We start from the raw sequence: 21536 nt of genomic DNA, 5'->3' as shown, positions 1-21536 counted from the left end.
TGAAGAATGATTGCTCGTGGAAGCTGACCAGGGATCCTGCTCAGAACACGTCATGCATTCTTAGAGGAGCACAAGATAGTCGACCATTGACTCTTAGGGCCGGATTGGGGGTCCCTAACTGGTTGCGCCTGTCCGGACAGAGGCGGAGGGACACCACGTGTCCAATAGAAGGGTGCCTCGGAGGACCGAGGCAACCTGCCACGTGATTGCCAAGGGGAGGTCCTTACAGGGGGAACCACGTACAACACGCATGGAGACGGAGGCGGGGGGTTCTCTTCAAAAAAGAAAAACGCCAACTTTGAAAGAAAAATGAGTGATAGGCAGGAAGATGAGAAAAAGAGCATACAAATCTTGAGAAGATTCAACACAAAGCAGGTTGTATTATGGATATTCACCAACGCACCATTAGCCTTTTCCCATTTAGGATACACTCACATTCTCTCCAGAAGACACCACATAGTCGACCACAAAAGAAAGGAAATGGGGCACTAGATGTCACCAAAAGGGGAGCACACACTGACCATTAGGGTAGAAGAATCAACCGAGCACACCATAGGAAGAACTGTTGCACATCGAAGATCTCCATACACGGGTAAGTTTATGCTTTTTAGAACTTGTTTTGGTTTTGTTTTGATCCATTTATTTTAGTTTAAGTTTTTTTAATTAGTTCATTAATCTAGTTGATTTTATGTGAAAAGTTGTTTTTAATTTTGATTTAGTTTAATTTTAATTTATTCGTTGTTTGGATGTGTTGGTGATTTTAATTCAATAGTTCAATTAATCCTATTAGATGAAGTTCGTGTTTTTAATTTTGATTTAGTTTAATTTTAATTTATTTTTGTTTAGATGTGCTAGTAATTTTAACCCAATTGTTTAATTAATCCAGTTAGATAAAGTTTATGTTTTTAATTATGATTTAGTTTAGTTTTAGTTAATTTTTTTTAGTCTAGATGTGTTTGTGTGTTTAGTTGATCTTATGTTAGTTCTTGATTGTTATTTTGAATTTAGGTGTTTCTTGAATCTTAGTTGTTAATTCTTGATGAATATCTCATTAGTTTGTTTGATCTAAATATTAATAGTTTATTACTTTGGTAGTTCTTAGTCAAATTTAATCTTTAGAGGCCATTAAAAAATAATGATGATTGGTCCTTATCTTACCACTTTAGTTTGCTTAGTTGTCAAAAATTTTACTTGGTGATTTTGTTTTCTTTGATATTTTGTCTCATATGTTTTGTTGTTTTCTAATCAATTTCTTTTATTTTAAAATAAAAATCTTTTCTCAAATGACCCATTTGAAAATCTCTTTTAAAAAATATGCAACTATATCTCATTCATAACAAATCTAGCTTTGAGATGGAACCTGAATTTAAGCTTTGTAGTTTCAAATAAATGGGATAATTCTAGGCTACATTTGTGCATATAAATTAGGGAATTGGTGAAACCCCTACATGAAAATCATTTTTCAAAAACCTTTTATTGTTAACTTATTCAATTTACTGTCTCTGAAAAAAAAAATCGATTTGATCCATTTATAATGTTCTTAAAATTTTTTTCATTGATTGTATGATATTGTAAACATCTTGAATATGAATTTAGAACTTTGAGTTAAAAAAAGCAATTATGAAATGGAGGATATGAATGAGCCTTTTAGGTGGTTCTATTTTGACCCAGTTTTGGACACCTGAAATGTTTTTGTAAAAAGTAAATTATTAGATGACTTTATATATTTGTTATGATATTTTTCCTAAATTCTTTGTTTCCTAAAATTTAATTTTAATACATGAAATATTGAAATATATTTTTCCTAGTATGAGATATGATGTTTTGAAGTCATGTCTACTATGTTGGACTAATTTTGGACAAATAACATATTTGTATAATTTAAAAATTGTTTTGCATGCCTTTTGTTTTTCTTCTTATTTTTTATGTAAACTAGACAACTTGATTCATTTGTGTGATTTTTTTATTTAAAATATATGATTTTAGGAGACATCTGGTTATTTTTAAAAAATTGGTTTATGTATGCCTTTGAATTTAGTCCAATTTTGGACCTTCTAGTATGTTTTTGTAATTTGGGATTAAATGAGGCTTCAATAAATTGTTTGACTATTTGGGTGTTAATCTAGACACATAGGATAAGTTCCCTCAATTTTGGATGTTATCATTATGATCCTTTGCTATATGTTTTGTCTTTGTCACTAATTTTGGTATTTTTGTTCTCTTGTACATAGTTTAGCCTTAACAATGAATTGTATGCATAACCTATGCCATTAATATTAGGGTTTGGTATCCTAGTTATTCGTTATTACAATTGCTCTAACCCACTCTATGTGCAAGCACATTGTAAGTTGTGTATGATATCCAGGTACGTCCCTTACACTCTTTATCTCTTTAATTTTGAAAATATGCAAACTTTGTTTGTGAACACTCTCGTGCTTGATATTGTCTTGATTGCTTTAATTTGTTGCTTGATTCCTTGAATAAGATGAAATACATGTTGAGTTTTGGATTATTTGTTAAACTAACCTTTGATATTTTCATAAAAGCGCTTTGGGACGCAACTTAGGTATGCGAGTCCTCTTTTCTTATATGAGTGTTTCTTTTGGCATGATTATTTTGTTACGAATAGCATGTTGCTTGACCTTAGACAAAATCACCTTTGATTTTTCTTAGTATCTCTGATCTATTGACTGATTGTCATGCTTCCTTCAACCTAGTCAATATAGACTTATTCTTAGGGCTTAGAGAGATGCTACTTTTTTAAGGTACTTTCTCGATAGGTAACCTGATCCTTAAATCTAGACTCTAGTTTTTCTGCAATAACTCTCTAATTCATGCTCATGCTAGCAATGATAAATTATCAACAAACATTTACTTAAACCAACTTTGCCATCCTGCAGAAAAGCTTGAATGGCTTCTTCTGCTCTCTCTATAATTCTGCAGAATGCGAATTTTCTGCAATATAATCATGAAATAGTATGTGTCATAGACAAAATCTACACAAGGAATGATTTCTTTATTTGAAATAATAGAAGTATATAAACATGAACTTTAAAGGGATGAAATAGGAAGGAAAATGGAAGCCAAAGAAGAGTTGGTTAAAGAGAAAGATCCTCCAGGTCGAAAGTCCTTGAAACAGCTTTTCACCAAGACTCCACCTTCTTACTCCTCTGTTCCTCGTCTAATGCTGGATAAAATGTGGTAGCAAAGCTTAAGCTCCAGAAGCGAAAATCTCATCTTCTATCTAAATCCCAACTGCTAATCCAGTTGCGTAAGCGGCTCCAAGAGCTGTTGTCTCTATATCACCTGGTCTAACAACCGGGTTCCTCAACAGATCAGCCTGCAAATCATTAGACAGCAAGTTGTCAAATTAAACAATCCAAACAAGGACAGTATAGGATAATGGGCAGTCTGATATAAGATACCACAAGCCTGAAGACAAAATAGGATTGTACCATATGATCACCAGCCATTGACATGAACAAAAATAAAAAGAAGATAAGTACAAACTCATATCAAGTTGTTAAAACTTCATATGGGCCTGAAGTGATGACAAAATTGTTGTTTACTTTCATTTGAGAAAATGGTTAACATTAGTTCAAACAAATGAAAAAAAACATTTGGAGGAAAAAGTAGGAATGCAAAAGAAGTTATCACGCCTTAAAAAACATAATTCTTGTTGCAACTTTGCTATGTTTACAACAAATTATAGAACAAAAAATTGGAATGGAACAGAAGAAGTCGAGGAAATTAGTGCATTTCATGATTAGACAATACCAAACCCAGAACCAATACCTTATGTAACCATGATAACAAGGTATTGTTCTCTTTGGATCCAAATGGGCCCTCACGGCTTTAAAACGTGTTTAGAGGGTTATGACCCCCCATGCAAACACAATGAGAACAATGTTCTCGTTGTGTCCCTCAAGATTGTGGGGCAAAACAAACAAATACCCTTATGGGGCCAAACAAACCTCATATCGAGGTCAGAGATCGACTCTAATACCACTTGTAACGACCAGCTCCCAACCGCGTAGATATTGTTTGCTTTGGATCCAAAAGGGCCCTCACGGCTTTAAAAGGCGTCTACAGGGAGTCTATACTTACATAGCATCAGAAACTTTCCCCCTATTCGATGTGGAATGTCACACCTTACATTATTATCATGGTTGCAATATAGAAGGCTTACAAGTAATGTATAGGTTTAAGTTTTGTAGTTTCCCATCAAAAAGGGGAGAATTGAAACAAGAGAAATTTAGCAATGCAGAAAACAGAAACCATTTCTGTTACGTGTTATAACAACGAAGCAGATATATATTGGATCAAAGAATAGCAGAAAACACGAACTTGAATTTGCATCAAAAGATTGGTAATGGTTGCACCACCAGCAACTGTAAGCAAGAACTCCTTCTCATTCTTGACCTCACCCTTCTCCCCCGCATCCTTGTGCATTGAAACTAGGACATCCTTTGCCTAAAAACACATACTATCAAGCACGATTCGAGCAATGTGAGACTTGTTTGTAAATCTTGTGATCCCAATACAAACCCCACGTGCATCATCACGCCACCATGGAGCAAACAATCCATTGGACGCTAGCACAAAATAAACCCCACCCGAAGAATCAACCTTTGCTACTAATTCCTCAATCTCACTTGCAGTGCTTAATATACCAAGGCTGTCTCCAAGCCACCGACTTGCAATAGAGCCCTCTAGACTCTAGAGCATAGTTGGTTGGAGCCTCCCGTCCAAGCTTAAATGCCCAAGTGGTTAAAAGCCAATGTTTGGACTTGATTACCTCCTCACCTGTATTGAGAATCTGAAAGCCCCAGTCCCATATGTGCTATGGGCCTCACCTTATTGGCAAGCTTGGCCCAGCATTGCAGCCTGCTGGTCACCATCTTTTGTTTTTATTTTCGGTCATTATTTATTTCAGGGTTATTTAATTAAAAATAAAATAAAAATTCACATATTCACAAAAATAACCTTCATATTTAAAAACATAAAACATATTTTTAATTTTTATTTTTTATTTTTCATTTTTATAAAAATACCCTCCAACATTTTTTATATCCCTATTTCCCATCCAAACACTTACAAAAAAGCATTTATATTTTTAAATAATTAGAGGTTGTTTCCCCCTCTTGGTACAAATATATTTTTCTTTAATGTATTGTTTAATTCGAGATCTTCAAACACATAACTCTAAAGGTTTTTATTTTTTATTTTTTATTATTCAATATGTTGTATACTTTCATAAAGACAAATTCAATTTTTTAGGAATTTTTTAGTGTTAAAATAATTTAGAGCTTAACGGAAAAAAAGAAAAAGAAAAGGCAATGCAGGAAAATAAAATCTATCCTCTATAAAATTTATACTCTTAAATTGTTTTGTATAATATTGAAATTTTAAAATAATCTTTCATGGAAATTATTTTCGGAGCTTGATTAAGTGGCATTTTGAGTTCATATTTATTTTTAAATTAAGCATTTGTTTGATCACTCACAGAAGTTCATTTGTTGGTAGTATGAATAAAATCCAAATAATTTTGTAATTTTTTTTTTAAGTAAATCACATTTACATGTAATTAACACAACAAAGGATTAATACTATCAAGAAGATGTGATCAATTAAATCTTTGTTTATGTGTTACGCTGACCTTGTTTATTTAATCATAATAATTAATAAATATATTATATAATTATTATAATTTATTAAAACATATATGTTCTTAAAGTATATATACTTAATATAAAATTTATATAATCATTAAAGTGACAAATCGTAGGCGTATAAAATGTTTATACAAGTAATAATAAATTATATTGTATAAGTTCAAATTAGAAGTTTTAGCCCCCATCAAACATACAATATCTAGAAAAAATTGGGGTGGACACCATGGTGGCTCTTGAGAGAAGTAAATTGGGCTTAAGTTCCCATGGGCAAGGGTCTCGTGTCTTGTTGAAATCATAAAAGTCTCTTGGTATTATCATTTTTGAAAGAGAAAGAAAACTACATTGATTTAAAAAACCTATATGAAACGTAAATAAATAAAAACATTAAACAAAATAAATGCCAAGATTCTTCAAATCATGTTTGAACATGCTAATTTTATGATATATTGAGCCAAACTATTAATATAAAAAAAATACTTGATTAAAAAAATTATTAATCTTTAAATTCATTACATTTATAATTTCAATAATACAAAAATTATTGCAACACATACAAAACACCAAACAATGTGGAGTAAAAAAAAAATTGATTTATTTTGAAAAGAGGCAAATGAAAAATGTAATAACATGTGGAATATTTTTGGAATTGTGATTGCAAATAAGGCACCAAATTACATACCTAAATTATTCATTTTAGTTTATATGAATTTATTTCTTTTTATTTGCATTCTTGATACAATAATATAAACAATATCAAATTTCTAATAAAAGCAAATATAATTTTTTTAAAAAATTCAGGGTATTAAAACATTTTCCTTGATAAAAATTTCTTACTTGTAGAAATAACTTGTCCTAATACAAAACTTCAAATGGTATGATATTGATCTTGTTGTCTTCTTTGTAAGTTTTACTACATCATATATCATGATCTTGTTATGAGTTATAGTGATCTTTAATATCAACCCTTATTGGTGTCAAAGATGGTTCAATTTTACTGAGGAATGTATATATTCTAGTTATTATTTTGCTTATGATACTCATTCTAAGTTGTTCGCATATTCTAGATAATTAAATATTTTTATTTTGAATTATAATTATATAATTAACTACTATTGATTTCGTTGACATAGAAAGAAATTTGATGATAAAGGTGATAATAATGCCTTTTTTATATTAGTAGATGATTGATATGAGTTAAAAAATTTCTCATCTTTTGTTTTTAGTTGAATTAAATGACTAAAAGGGATGAAATAATTCTCAAAATTGTGAATTTAACAATTCCTATGTTTTTATTTGAAAAATAACCCATTTTGGACATAAATGTCCTTTGTCATTTCAAATATTCACATATAGATTTTAAAGCAAATGATTATTTTTACAAGAAAAAATTGAGGGTATTTTTATCAAAATGAGGCCAAAAAATAAAAAGATAAAGGGTTAAATTTCAAAATTTGGCTTTTCAAAGACCCTTTTAATCAAATAATCCCTTATAAGTTCTAGTTCATGTTTCTTTTATATATTGTTTAATTCAGGATCTTAAGCATATTACTTTCAAGATAACCTTATTAAGTATGGTGTCTACTTTCATAATTAAGTACAAATTAAATATTTTAATAATTATTTGACGTAAAAATAATTTGGAGCAAGCTAGAAAAAAGATAAATAATTGGAAAAACAATTCTTGGAAGCATTACCTATCATCTTAAATTGGCTTCGTATAATTAATTCTAAAAGTTTAATATAATCTTTCAATTTTTAATAGCTTTTACTGCATAAATGATTGAATTATTAAAATCAATTCTTGGGCTTGATTTTAAGGATTGGGCCATAAGTATCCTTGGGTGGGAGCTAGGGTCTTGAGTGGTGCTAATAGCATAAAGTCTCTTGATATTATAATTTTGGAGAGAAAAACTACATGATGTTAACACATATATGCTAATTTTATAATATTTTGAGCCAAACTATTAATATAAGCATACATATATCAAGGTAAAAAGTTAATTAATCTTCAAATTTGTTGCATTTATAATTTTAATAATGCAAAGATAATTGCAACACATCAATTTTCTAAAGAAGTAAATGTGAAATGATTTTTGAATTGTTTTCTAAAATTATATAAGGGTATTTTTATTGACTTTATTTATATTCCTAATGAAAAAAATATGAAACATAGAAAAAATCATTAATTTCTTTAATTCCCTAAAAAAAATCAATATATAAAAAACTAAATAAATGTTTTGAAATAAGATTTAAAGTTGGAAAGGGAATATTTTTTTTTTAATTTCTATTTAGTTTAATATAAATAATATTTTTAGTTACTATGCTAAAATTTATTGTTTATTGAACAATTGAATTATAAAAAGTAAAAAAAAAAAATCTCATTGAAAGTAGTAGAATTAAATTTATTTTAAATTAATGGAAGCAACTATACACAAGAATTTCTCTTTCAGAAAAATGAGAAATCAAATTGAAATTTGATTCATATAAGAAATGTGACTCAATCTCTACCTACTCATCTAATTCTTCTAAGAAAGAACTTGACTTGGGCCTTAACTCGGTTTGGAACTTGGTATATTTGGGGTCTAGGCTTGGACTCCTTTGTGTTTTGAATTTAGGCTTGGATCATGGGATGTCTTGGGTTTGGGCTTGGACTTGGACTTTGGCATATCTTGAGTCTAGGCTTGGACCTGGGTGTATATTAGCTCGTGCTTGGACTTTGGCTTGACTCACATTCACTGAGGCCATGAATTTTAAGATATATTTAGGTAGTCTTGACCTTAAAAATATTATTCTTTATCTAAAATTAATATTTAAGAAATTTGGGAAAGCATATTTGGATATATTTTAGTTTATTTTTAGTGAGAATTGATAGTTGTCATTTTAATCATTCGATTCACTATTTTTTATTTATTTGGATAATTATATTTTAATTACCTAAATTCTTTATTTTTATTTAATTTGAAGATAATTTGTCTGCCTTTGTATGAGGCTCATACGACACATGTCATAATTTGATTTAATAGATTTGTCAAGTAACAACTCTTATCTTGCCATGTGTCAGTTTTATTATTTGCTTTATGACATGTAGTGATATTTTATTTACTGTAATTAATTTACTTTGACTAAATGACAAATTGTAAAATGTTAATTTTTTTTCCCTTCTATAAATACCCCCTCAAAAAATTGTTCACTTGTACAAGTTCAATGTAAAGAGAATAATTTTTTAAACTTCATTTTATTTTATTTTCAATGAATTTCACAAACGTGATATTAGAACATGATTTTGTTTGAAACATTAATTGAATGTGGAATACTTTTCAAACTAACTATGTATTAGAAAAGAATTAAGTCATAATTATGTTTCATTTTTTTTCTTTTTGTGTGTGTGTGCTCTTTCTTTTTTAGCTCTAACTTTTTGCAAATACTAATTTCTACAATTATTTATTTATTTATTTTAAGTTTTGTAAGCATGTCCTAACTTTTGTCTCCTTTTAGGTTTTTAACTTAACAGACATTTGTTTTCGCTCTAACTTTATCAAGAGGTTTTTTTTTTTTTTTTTTCATTTTGTGAGTACATCCTCAATTTTATTGAAGTTGTCCTTTCAAGTTTTCTACTTAAGAGACAATATATTTATTTATTTTGCATCATGCATTGTTTAAGCTTAGGTGGGCTAAGAGCAACATATAGTTTAAGCTTGTTATTTTGCATCATGCATTGTTTAAGCTTAGGTGGGCTAAGAGCAACATACAGTTTAAGCTTGTAATTTGAAGAGTATCGCTTATCTTGAATTTCATTCAAGAGTACTAAATCTATATTCTTCGAACAAAGTTTTAACTAGGGCCAAATATATTGTTTATTCTTGACCAAACTTGTGAAGAACTTTTGAGTATTTTAGAGAATAAAATAAAATCCTTTGAATTTGTTTCGATCTTTGACCTTGAAGGTGGATGAATAATGTCACACCCTGAGACCCAGTCTAAGCGCACAACGATCATCTCACACCTTAAGCCAGAAGACTCGAAATGTGAATTAACTCTAACAATCACCTTATAATTGGATGATTACCAATTACCAAATTCCTATTTAGAGTAGTAAAAAAAAAAAAAAAATCTATAATCCTTAAATCTCAACTTTAAAACTAACATATCAACCAAATTGTTATTATCCAAAAAACTTCAAACTCAAATAATTCAAACAGTAATTAAATTTAACATCTAAATAATCTCCAAAATAAAGTTTAAACAAAAATCCAAATAAAGACAATTTCCTAACCTAGCCATCACTCCTCACCCAAATTGAGAGTACCTAAAAAAAATCATCAATAGAAGGGAATGAGCTTAGAGCCCAATAAGGAATATTAATAGGATTTCATAAATCAAATATTTTTAATTACAATTATAAGTAAGAGATACAATTTACAATCCTTCTTATAAAAAGGAAAAAAATTTGAGTTCAAATATGCTAAAGCATGCAAAACTTTTCAACCAAACATTTTTATATTTATGTTAATAAAATTTCTTATAGAATATGAGCAATATGCTGTTTAAGCCTATGCTTTCAAGACTCTAGTTTTCAATTTTTAGTTGTATTAGATAGTTGATGCATATCCATAGGCTTTGCATTGTTAATTATTTAAAAATTTGCCGTAATAAATTGCCCTAATGAACAAAACTTTAACTTGTAAGTAACTTGTGTCCATTATTACTTACTAAAAAATAATAGTTTTTTTTCTATTTTTTGAGTATAGAATAGTGTAGAGGTTCAAAAATAATTTCAGTGAAATTTGATGTTATGCTCTTCTCATTCTTATAGATGATGTTTTTGCTTCTACTAGTGCCATTTCTTCAGGTTCTAACATCGACATGTTTTCACTTACATTTGCTTTTGTATTCCTTGGGTGTAAATTTTGATGGCAGAACTATAAAACATTTTTAAAAAAAAATTATAATTAAGACTTAAAAATTTCCACTTCTTCATGTTATCAATCACTAGTTCACTTTTTCACTGACTAGTTGGCAAGTTTAAGCATGTTGATGATATGAAGAGTACTCTAGAAGTGGTTAAAGAACACTCTTTCCATTTGTTCCCAACCATCCATACAATTGACTTTAAGATTTGTGTACCAATCAAAAGCATATCCTTTTAATGGGTGAACAAATTGATTAGCTAGAGGTCTTGTCCTATTCCTATTGGCATGTGCATTACCTGAATTCTTTATATTTATAATTTTGCATATGTAAATGAAACATGAAATCCACCATTCGATGCTTCATTTATTGTTTCAAAGATGTGGTCTTTTAGTTGATTTGTACAAACAAACTTATTTGAAGAAACTTGACTAAATTTTTTGGTATCTTCTTTGTTAGAGCAAATTTTAATGTTGTCTTAAGATACAGTAAGCTTAACATGGATATCCCATAGCATTTATTGCTCCTTATATGAGTCCAAACTTGTGAAAAGTTGAATTAATCTTAAATTTTGCTCTTGATTGTGTTTTGGAAGTTCTTCAGTAGTCCTAACCAATCTTGTAACTTTCTCTTGAATTGAATATGCTTTCACCACCATGATTAACAAGACATTATTATTCAATGTTTCAAAAGTCTCCTTTGGAGATCCACACATAAGTATTATTTTATATTTGTTTTTCTTCTTATTTGGGCAAATGCATATGTTTTGGGGATGTTTCTTTAAAGAGGGTTGAGTTTAGTACCACTAGTTTAACCATATCTTCTTCTTTACCCCTAGTGAAGCTAATGAGATGACTAGGTTCTTGGAAGAAGCCTCTTCATAACTTGTAGCCTTATGACAAGAAGAAACAATTTAAGTTTGTTGTTGCAAAATTGATTTAGCCTTACTCCAAGTTATGGGACTAGAACCATTTCTAGAGTACTCCATGTAGAGAACTTTTAACTTGTAGAAGAGATGAAAGGTAGGGATTGTCTAACTGGAAGTGCTAGAAATTTGCACATATAAAATTCATTTTAAAAAAAAAATAGTAGTCTAATTGAAATTTAATTAATTTAAGGAATGTGGTACAATCTCTAGTTGGTCCTCTAATTTTTCTGAAAAATAACTTGACTTGGGCCTGACTTGGTTGGACCTTACAGTGTGTTGGGTGTAGGCTTGGACTTTAGCATGTCTTAGGCCTAGGCTTGGACTTTGGTTCTTAAGCTTGTAGTTGGACCTTGGCATGTATTGAGTTAGGCTTGAACTTTGGCTTGGCTGACATTGGTTGAGGGCATGAAATACTTAATCTTTGATTAAAAATGTCTCAGACTTGATCTTCAAATCTTTGAATTTGATATTTGAACCTTTGAACTTGATCTTCGATCCTTTGAATGCTTTGAAAAGCTTTTTGATTCCTTGAGGTGAATTTTCTCTAACTCTTTGCAAGTGCAGAAGTCTTCCCATGTCTATTTAATTATTAAGGAGACTCGTTATTTATAAGGGTTGTTAAGAGAGACATATTTGGATAGTTTTTTTATCCCTTATAACTATTATTGCTTAATTAAAATTAATATTTATGAAGTTTTTAAGACATTTTTTTATAGTCTTAACCCTTTAAGTATTTTTACTTTTAATTAAAACTAATATTTAGAAAATTTGGAAAAACATATTTGGATATATATCTTTTTCATGAGAATTATTATTTTCCTTTTTTGGTATCAAATTCACTACTTTTATTTATTTTAATAACTATATTATAATTATAACCACCACAAGATAACTAATTCAGTAAACTCAATAACCAATTAACCAATCAATCCAATTTATTCAATAGCTTCAACAAGAATATATGCATGAATAAAAATATATATCTTTTAGATTAGCCTTACAATATATTAGGTTAAAACAAACTAACTATTCTAGGTAATTCAAATGAAATATCTAATATAAAGTGATAGACAATGAGGTATAAGATTTTTTAAGTGGAAGACTCCCGCAAACTGTAAAGATAAAAAACCACAAGGTCTAAGACTTATTAATTGAAATCCACTATTCAAAATCAAGTTACATAGATTTAACTGACTGCTTTACCCTAAAGACTTACTCTTTAGTACCTACAATTTTATCTACGTCCGCGATGCAACAACTACCTATTGCTCCCTAATAGATCCTTCACTCCCTCCAAAGAGATTACAGTCTTTAACCAACAAGTCAAAGAATCAAATCCTTGAATGAGAGAACGGAAATGGTGTGGCAACACAAACTTTCCCCTTAAAGAGTATCTTTATAGAATGAGAGGTCTAAAACTATCTCCAAGATCTCTATGATCTTTCTAATCTCCAATCTCTAAGATCACTGAGCCCGAATCTTTATCCCTTAAAGGGTCATAAGGAAGGAATTTATAGGCAAAAGCCACAAGGATCTTGGTATCACAAGTTTCCAAATTAGAGTTTGATTGAAATTCATTCAAAATATGCTTATAAACTCGACAGAATTGTCATGACCATTTGAGTAGACTTAGACGGCTTGAGCAGGATTAATCACTTTAGCGGTCCCTACTTTTTGAAAAAACATTTTAAAAACATTTCAAAAACGATACCGATCCTTTTATACCTCAAATAAACCTTTATATGCCATAAACCAAACCTTTTGACGTACTTATGACTTTCTGGTTGGACGAACAACAACCCTGGATCTTCAATGGAGAGCTAGTCTCTATCTAATAGGACTTTTATAGCCAAACATAAATTAGAACAAAATGACCAACATATAAACAAGACTTAATATCCTAATAGTGTATATTGCGTTAATTTATTTAAAGTTATAAATTCGCTAACATAGTTATATAGCTATTCATTTATTTAGTATGAATTTTTATGATGAGCTTTTTTTAGCTTTTAATGATTGTTTCTACTCTTCTATTTTTTAATTTGCTTACATAGCCTTTATATAAAATTTCAAGGTAAGCAATAACCAATTTCTAATGATTTTCTTTTAATTATTTTAGGTTTTTTCATGGCCTTTGTTATGAAATTTTGACTAACAACTTGTCATGATCTTGTATAGAATGCATTAGGTTTTTGCTATCAAAGAATATTGTCATTAATATCACATTTGTCAATCATGCCTTTTTGGTTCATTTACAAATAAGAATTATATGTCTATGTTACTACACTAGATGCATGTCTGGTTAGAAATGAAATGTTTTTATTTTTATTTTTTATTATAGTTATAAATATTATACTCTAATTAACATATATTAGAAACGGGCTAAAAGTTTTTTGATTTAATAAATTTTCTATTTTGAAATGTTTATTTTTAAAATTACAAGAAGAATTAAAAATTTTGATTTATTGGAGGAAATTAAATAACAACTTCTTCTTTTTTCACTTTCTAAAGTATAGTATAGATGAGAGTTCTTAAACTTTTCTTTCTAATTATAAAAATGAAAATCCATCCATTATCGATTAGGAAATTCAAAGTTAACATAGATGATATAAGATAAAGAAGTTTGATAGAATTTAAGATGAATGATATTGGGTTAGTTTAGTTCTATGATGGTGTGATGATCAGAAAAAATTAGATTAAGGATGATGTAAGGATTTTTCTTTCATTTTATTTTGTTTTTGCTTTTGGAATGAGATGAAATATCTTAAATTAAATTAAATTTTCTTTTGAAATTAGATGAAACATTTAAATTAATTTTTTTAGCTTAATTACTGTTTTATTCTTTACAATGAAATGGTTGATTTAATATGGAGCTTTGATGATATTAAATAAAAATATTTTATTATGTAAAATAATTTTATTTTATAAATAAAATTATGAAGTTAACTAGTAATGAATTTTAAGTTACCATGAGTAGGGATGACTATAGGATCAGTTTAGAACATATCACCTCTATCCCAAACTTGCTCAATTTATTAAAAATTTCTCATCTTCGTCCCATTAAAAAAATTAAAGGGATAGGGTGGGTGGGCGGGTATCCAGATTTCTCATACTCTATTGCTCCGTTTAACTTTTATTTGAAAATTTGAAAAAAAAAAATTCAAAATTTTTATTACATTAAAATAAATATATTTTATAAATATTTAAAATATTATAATTTTTTATAATTTATTTGATTAAAAAGTAGTTTATTATTATTATTATTATTACTATTATTATTATATGATATTTTATTAAAAATATAAAAATAAAAATTAAGTTAAATTAATTTTAAAAATCAAGTTTATATATAATTGGGGTAGGCAGGGTGAGACAAGGTAATACTTGAACCTTCCTCCAACCCGTCCAAGGTTTAAAAAAATAAATAAATAAAATCTCAAAGCCACCCTTAACCCCATTTATTTAAATTTCAAACTGTCCTATTTAGGGGTGAGTACCGGAAAAATTGTGTTTCATTGTCATCCTTAATCATGGGTAGCAGTACAACTGTCTCAAAGATTTCAACCTCAATCATTACCTTAAAAAAAAAAAAAACACAAAGCAGAATTGGTCCAGAATTTATAAGAAATTTAAGTATAATTATTCCCCATGTTAAGTTGTTCCAACATTTTCAAAGCTAAAGAATATATAGCACCCAATATATCAAAAAAAAATAAAAATTGTAGCATTAACATAGAAATCCTTGGTATATCTTTACCCAAGAAGTTACAAATAACTTTAAAAAATATATATATAATTGGTAAGTGTCCATTTACATTCACTTTTTGGTTTTTATTTTTAAAAATAGAAAATAAAATAACTTATAAATTAAATACAAAAAAATATTGGAGGCTTACATTGAAAATGTAATGATTTTTAAAAAACCAATCGTAAAAATTGAGATATTAGAAAAAATATACTACTTTAAATTGTAAAATTTTAAAAAATAAAAGGTAAATATATTATATGAGAGTTTATATATTTATCTGAGGGACATACGAATAACCCATGAATAATCCCCTTATTTTGTGTAGAGATGATAAATTATGATAAATATGGTAGTAAGAATCAATATTTTTAGAATCTGATCGAACATTGAATCGAAAAAATTATTGGATCAGTGGTCGATCTGCGATTGAACTGATAATGTAATAAATATATTATTTATATTTATTAAAATTGAAAATAATTTTAAAATATTTATAATATGATTTATTCATTTTTATATAAATGTATTTATTAAAGAAAATATATACAATATTTAAATATGAAAATATATTAAAAATGAGAAAAAAATATCATATTATGTAATTATACACACACACACACACACACACACACACACACACATACATGAATTTTTCGTCTGTGGGAAGCTTCCCTCCATGTGTCCTTCCCAAACTCAAGACCTTTTGGTTGTACAAGGTAAGCAGACAATCCATCTAAGAGCAATTTGTTTGAACCAAGACAAGTTCCATCTGGCATAAGAGGAAAGACAGATTTCCTTCTTTCCCAATGCTAGACGGAATGGACAATCTAGATGACATTTTCACCCAAAAATCAATGTCAATCAGTCGTTACATGCAATCAACAACGTTGACAAACGTAAATTCACATTCAACGATATGGTCCGAGATTCTTGCACGATAGCTAACAAATGGCACCAATCAGCAGTCTTGTTTGGTATGATCACCCAATTCGCTCTAAGATGATGGCGTTGACTACCTTATTAGGGCATAGTATCCACCACAATGATGATCATCAAAGCAAGAAAGGTCTGAATGCACAATCAACGTTGTGATAATGGCACCATATGTTCTATAAAAACCCCTCCAGAAACATTAAAAAGGTGCATGCGCACATAGCCATTCAAAAAAGTTGGATTCACTCTTACTAGATTCTGACTTAAGCTTCGAAGGGGCATGCTCGGACCACCTGTTCGGACATCCTTTTGTGCAGGGGAAGAAGTTCGTTTGACTCTAGTGAAGTTAGACGAACCTGCATCCAGTTGGCACAACACCAAAGCTGATTTTTCCTTTAAATTCCTTTATATTGATCCCACATCAGAAATGAGAGGAAACATGAAGAGCTTTATAAACCTCTTCCCATCAATAGATTTGAGATTGGTGAATGGAGCATTATAACCTAATACAAAATTTTAAATAAATTGATAGAAAATAGGGAGATTAAAGTAAGAAAATTTTAAATGACTAATGTTTCTCAAAATTACAGAATATTTCATCTAAGGATCTTTTATATGTTAGTAAATTTGAAAATGAAATAGAAGAATCTAATTGCACTTGATTCAAATATTTTTTTGCATAGAAAAAGAATTTGGTAAAAGTTAGTAGATTTTAATCTTATATGCTAAGATAACCTATACATGTGAAAAACTTAAAAAAAAGAAAAAAAAAAGGAAACAAAGAAGGAAAATTAATTGTTTGGGCTTAAGGAAAAGCTTTTGCACAATGCAAGTGCTCTCATCTAAAACCTCCTAGCTAGCCAAATAAAACAACCTTATTATTATTATAATTTTTTATTTTATTTTTTATAATTTGATATTCTTATAAGGTTTTGAAAGAAAAAAGTCTGATTATTATTATTTTAAAGTAACTTGTGTATCATTTAATTCCTAGAATAATTTAAGTAATTATTTTAAGATAATATATTTACGTCCATAATTGGATCAACACAAATTTATAATCCACACCTAAACATGAATTTTTTGTTTTTTTGCAAGTTGAGGTTGACAAGGAGAATCAATTATTAATATAGGAAAGTGATAAAGCCAAGGATCATCAATTTTATTTCTAACCATGTCAACTTCATGCCCCTGCGTCAGATTCACTACATCCATTTCTGGTGATAGCAGAGAAAACTAATTAGAGAGGAAAAATTATCATCTTGTCATCTTGTCCTTTTATATATATATATATATATATATATATATATATATAGATATATATATCGTGATTCCTTAATTAACTTAGTTTCCCTAATTGAAAAAATTAATTTTGAAGGTATCATTTAAATAAACTTTTATATTTTATTTTTAAATATAAGAATATAAATAACTCTAACATCAGTGTTTGGTAAATTAACTTAATCAGTTAAAGGGACTTAATAACTTAATTTAAGTTATTAAATAAATTAAATATGTTTGATACAATGAATTAATGTATAACTTAAAGTAAAAAACAACTTTAAATAATAAGTAAAAATTAAACAATTAATTTATTCCTAACTTCATATCTTTATTTTATCTTTTTACCCTATGTACCTCCACGATTTCCTTTGCAACTCCACGAGCTTCATTATCACTCGACTTCCTTTGCTTTAATTATAATTTATGAGGATAAATATGTCAATTTGATGATTTAGAATAAATTTTAAATTAACAATTTAGGTATAATTTAACTTAAAGTTAATTTAAGTCATTAAGTAATAAAAAATAAGTTTTATCAAACACCCTCAATATAAGAACTCTTAAAAACTTATTTTAAAAAGATAATGACTTAAAAAAATTAAAATGTAAAAAAATTTTACCATCTCAAATTTTAAATGTGATTTTTAAGAATATATGATAAATTCATATCTTTTAAATAAGGGTTGGTTTATACAAGTTACTATTATTTTTTGTTTTTAAAAATAAAAAATAAAAAATGAACCTAAATCAGCACGTATTAATTTATCTTATTTGCTAGTTAATTATATATATTTTTTAGAGTTTATTTTTCAAAGCCACTTGGTGGGTTTGTCTCAACAACTTCAAAAAAGAAGCAATAATAAGTACAAGGCATAATAAAGAGTTTGAAGGAAAATACTGCTAATTATTTCTATAATAAAATTGTATATATATTATAAAGTTGTATAAAATTTGAATAAAAAATCATCATTTATCATGAAAAAAAATTGATATTTAGCCTTAGAATAGCACTTTGATAAAAGGAAAAAAAAGAAAAAGAAATTGTGATAAAAAGTTGTGGGGGCATTAAAAATATTGTGGTTTTTTGTAGTTTGTTAAGAAAGATATTTGTAGTCCCAAAGATAGTCCATGATAAAAAGTTTAGAAGAGACCTGAGGATGTGTATTCTAATAGGTAGTTCAACTCGAATCATTCCATTATAATGTTGATCAATTTTGAGAACTATATGTTGATTTTCGTGCAATGATTCCAGGTGAAAAATTAGAGAAAAACAAAAAAAAAACACACACACAAATATAATGTGGTTTGACAGATTGCCTACGTTCATGGGAATAGGGAAGAAGACTTTCACTATATCTCAAATTAGAGTTATATTAACCCTCAGGTAATGAAATTCCAAAAATACCCCTAAATCGTACCACGGGGGGGGGGGCCTTGCCCCCCCCACACCCCCAACCTATCATTAGCCCTCAACAATAAAAATACAAGCTTGAATGACAAATGTCGTTGCTCCCACATTTGCCCCATTTTTCTCCATATGTCTTTCACTCAATATAAGCCACATACTACAACACTATATTCTAATGAAGCTGAGATTGAAGAGTTCAGAATGAAGAGAACATTAGAGATATATATGTAGTTTTTATTGATATGATGAAAAGGATTGTATTGTAGCGTTTGATGCTCATATTTTGGTTGGTACCGTTAATGAAGAAGCTGTTATGGATGTAGTAGGTTTTACATATGCTATTGCTACTGGAGTTTCCAAGTCCACTGATAATGGGAAATAACTTATTTTTTAGGTTGATGCCACCCTAGTTATTGAGAATACCATTTTTTCTATTGTTGTTGATAACAAGAATATTGTTGGAGATGCCACCATTGCATAGGATCATTGATGATGTTAACTTATTTTGGTTTGTTTTGTTGTTTTGGGATAATATTTTTTGTGTAGATGGAACCTTTGATGCAAACATATTAATGGAATAGTAAAAAAAACTGAAGCAAACCACATACAAGATAGACAAGGTTTTTATTTGTTAGGGATTAGCAAAAGTTAGGTTGAGAGGTTGAAATAAAGATGGGTTTATACATATGTTGATAAAGGATGCTCTTATCTATTCAGGTCAATAAGGTTTTGTGTCTTATCAATTGGAAGAATACCAATTTGATGCCTAAACTAACTCGTGATAGTCCTTGAGGACTTGCTTTTGTGATTGTATACATGATGTACATTTTAAAGTTTAGATTTTCCTTGTCATATAATTTTGTTATGTCTTTGCTAATTCATTTGAATTGTGCACATAACATGTGTATTAGGATTCACCATCATTATTAGTTGTCATTATGCTTCTTTTAGCCCATTCTAGCCTTTCAAAAGCACCTTATAAATTATTTATGTTATCCAAGTACATTCCTCTCCTTTGCAATACGTATTTTCAATAGAGACATCATGACATCTCATGGGATTGAGACATAGTGTCCCTTTGGGTAATCCTAAAGAGGTGTGTTCATATAAACTATAGTTATAGTAGTTTCTTTAGTGGAACTTGACATAAGCTCTTGGAGAATTCAAATATGTCAATTGAAGACACAATAAGGGGATTTGTAGCTCAAGGATAATAGAGGTAGTTTTGAAAGATTGATAGTTTTCACCTTGTTAGATTATAAACACCAATTCATTGGGAGATTGAACGTAATGCATAGTAGGTTACAGATCTGAGCACTTAGTATTTTGTTGTTATTTATATAAAGTATTGAAGTGCAGTTGGTTCTATGCAGTGGGATATTGAATTAACTTTAGAAATGGATTCTGAGAGAGCCAATACTGTCCTATAAGTCCTAGTGGTTTTCACTCAAACTCATGTACCTTGTTAACACGGTTTTTGAGGGTTGGATTGATTCTAGGTTCACTTTTGTGCACAAGGGCATTTTAGTAATTATGTAGAATTCACAAGGGTAAGTGAACATGGTTTCTAGATTGGGTTAATTGATGAATTAGTAGGAGAATATTTTGGATTAATTAATAAATTAGGACCTATTTTAGGTTAGATTAGATGACCTAAGCCCTTAGTGAGCTCAAGTCACTTAAACCCAATGGGAGTTACTGATAGAATAGGAGTAAGTCCCCGTAGATCCATATGTATCAAGACAAGAGGGTGAGAGACTTTAGATTCAAACAAAACAAAAGGTTATCCATGACTTTTTGCATATTGACAAGCACAACAAACATTTTGGTGATGACATGAATAAGGAATACTACAAGTAGTAAGAATTCTTTTCAAAACAACATCAAAAGGATGACTAAGATGGGAATGCCAAATTTCAGCCATGTGATGTGAAGGCTTAGATGTGTGGATTGAGCTAGAAGTGAGAAATGTAGTAAGTGGAGAAACAGATTGTGGAGAAAATTTGTATAGGCCATTTTTAAGGTGACCATGAGGTAAGGCTTTTTTCATAACCTAATCCCTAACAAGAAAAAAATTAAGATGAAATTCAAAGAAGGTATCATTGTCAGTACAAAATTTGGAAACACTAATGAGATTAGTAGTGAGATGAAGAACATGAAAGACCTTCTTTAAGTGAAAGACCTTGAGAGTGGAAGAAAAGATTTTGTACCAACATTGAGGATGGGAATTTGCTTACCATAATTCACAGTCACTTGATCTTTTCCCTTGTATGGCTGGATGTTTGAGAAAGCACCAACATCTTGAGTGAGGTGATGCGTAGTCCTAGTGTCAAAGAACCAGACTTCATCATTTGTAGTGGAAAGGGATGCAAACATAGCTTGCATTTGGGTATTGTTGTTGTTGCCCAATTTATGAAGAGTATTAGAATTATTTGTGGTAGTGAATCCTTGAACCGATGGTAACAACTTATGACAGTGTGACCGAACTTTCCACATAGCTAACATTGTGGACGTTTAGTATTATTATTTTGATATCCTTGATTTGGTCCACCATTTGAGCTTCTACTTGGTTTGTGTCCATAACAATTTTTTATTGGAAATGAGATTATTTTGATTGTGACTTCGGCCGCCATTCTTGTTGTTGTAATTCTG

At 29.3% G+C, this 21536-nt stretch overlaps 1 pseudogene; it reads right to left on the bottom strand.

The window, feature by feature from the left end:
* Positions 1-3098: 3098 nt before the first annotated feature.
* Positions 3099-21269, bottom strand: LOC100258608 (glycerol kinase-like; annotated as a pseudogene).
* Positions 21270-21536: the final 267 nt, after the last annotated feature.

Source organism: Vitis vinifera, chromosome 9, assembly GCF_030704535.1.
Source record: "Vitis vinifera cultivar Pinot Noir 40024 chromosome 9, ASM3070453v1".
In the NCBI taxonomy this organism is placed as follows: Eukaryota; Viridiplantae; Streptophyta; class Magnoliopsida; order Vitales; family Vitaceae; genus Vitis; species Vitis vinifera.
Note: the sequence above shows the minus strand (reverse complement) of the source record. Positions and strands in the feature narration are given on the sequence as shown.